The sequence below is a fragment of the Wolffia australiana genome, chromosome 10 (assembly GCF_029677425.1).
Source record: "Wolffia australiana isolate 7733 chromosome 10, ASM2967742v1".
Taxonomy (NCBI): domain Eukaryota; kingdom Viridiplantae; phylum Streptophyta; class Magnoliopsida; order Alismatales; family Araceae; genus Wolffia; species Wolffia australiana.
Genome location: NC_135844.1, coordinates 6,256,225 through 6,258,215, shown reverse-complemented (window position 1 = coordinate 6,258,215; position 1,991 = coordinate 6,256,225). Strand labels below are relative to the sequence as shown.

The following is a 1,991-nucleotide window of genomic DNA, read 5'->3' as shown; positions in this document are numbered from 1 at the left end:
TTTTAATTCTGAAAATTATTATAAATTTTATTAAATTGGGAAATTAATAATTTATATTTTTATGAGCTTAAAATAATAATAATATTCTTATCTGGAATTATCTGACCGAAATCAAAATTAAGTTTTACTTAATTTTGATTATTTTAAGAATATTATTTAATATTAATTGAATTAAATATTGCAAAATTCAAAATTACTTGACTTGATTCATAAAAATTGTTTGAAAATTCTGAATTGTTGCCTCCTTGCGGATCGACCCCTTGCTTGCTCTATATTCTTATTTAGTAATTAAGGGAATTATAAATTTATTGCATAAGTCTAAAAAGCGCAACGACCACGTAATTTTACGTGATTTTTCGGCTTATCAATTGGCGTCGTTGCCGCGGACGCATGGTTTGAATTTTTATATTATTCTGTGTGGATTCATTACTCTTTATTTTTTATATTAAGTCTTGGATTGAGCTGAATTTTGCAATTATTTTGTGAATTATGATGAAATAGTGAAATTGAAAAAAAAATCATCATTGCATAATTAATTTTTCTTGTTCATCAAAACTGATTATTTTTTATATTGATGTGTTTAACATTGCATGTTCGGTAGGAGATCTTTAAAACCTCATCTCGTGAATCTTGAAACAGTTAGTAGAACTCCTAGTTTTGATTGTATTTTTGAAAGCTCCGAAGGTGAAAATCAGCATTTTTGTGACTTAATGGAGAATAATCAAAATTTTGGGGTTGAACAGGGTGTTAGAAGAATGAGGTTGAGAGAATTTTCTGACCCTATAGAGAGTGAAACCTACACTAAAATATCTGCTCCTTTACCAGAAAATGTTAATTTTAGAATTGACCCGAATATGATTAATCAATTGCCTACATTTTATGGAAGATTTAATGAGGAGCCTTATGAGTTTTTGGAAGAGTATAACCAGATTTGTTCTGCTTATAGTTATGCAGGTGTTCCTCAGGAAATTCTCAAACTAAGGTTATTTCAGTTTGCTTTGAAAGATAGGGCAAAAGATTGGTTTAAAGGGGTAGGTCAAGAATTTCAATCTTGGAGTGAAATGCAAGCTTGCTTTTTAAAGAGATTCTTTTCTTATGGAAAGACATCTTCAATTAAGAAACATATAAGAGATTTTTGTCAAGGAACTGACACTCTAGGAGAAGCATGGGAGAGATTCATGTCACTCACTAGGAAGTGCCCACATCATGGCATACCATCTCATGAATTGGTTGAAATTTTTTATGGTGGATTGAATGATCAGGAAAGGCATCTAGTGGATATATCTAGTGGAGGAATGTTCCTTGATACCCATGCAGATGAATCCATGAAATTGATGGAAAAATTAGTAGAAGATTGGACATACCGTCAAAGTTTTTCGTACACTAACCGAAGTGCAGGTCCCAAGCGTGGAGGAATCATTGACGTCAAGGCAGTTGAACCGGAGATCAGGATTGATAAGCTAGAAAGAGAAATGAGCAATATTGGTAAAACAGTTAAAGATATGAGCAATGATATTAAATCTTTTTTGCAGGAGTCTAAAGGAAAGGCGAATGCAAACGGGGCAACAATTCCACTAACAACCCTTGTTGTTTTTGTTCTAGTGAAGAACATTCTGATGAGGCTTGTCCTATGGTTGAACAGGTTAATGCATTTGGGAGACAAGATGCAGGTCAAAACCAATGGAATGCACGACCTAATCAAAATTGGAGCAAAGGAGGAAACAACAATTTCTCCTCAAAGCAATTCGCCCCGCAACGATATCAGAAAAATTTTCAAAATTTTTCTAAGCCCTTTTACTCTCGTCCTAACAACAATAATGACAACACTAACTCTACTTTAATGGATTTTATCAGGGAAATGCAGGAAGAGAGAAAAAGCATGCATGAGGAAAGGAAGATGTTGATGCAAACTTTAGAAGAGCACAAGAAGGAAATTGAGATGCTCAAACGAGGACAAGGGATTCAAGCACAACAACCTGCTCTCAGGATGA

The 1,991-nt window shown here is 33.5% G+C and overlaps 1 pseudogene; it reads right to left on the bottom strand.

The window, feature by feature from the left end:
• Positions 1 to 1,116: 1,116 nt before the first annotated feature.
• Positions 1,117 to 1,213, bottom strand: LOC144709012 (small nucleolar RNA R71; annotated as a pseudogene).
• Positions 1,214 to 1,991: the final 778 nt, after the last annotated feature.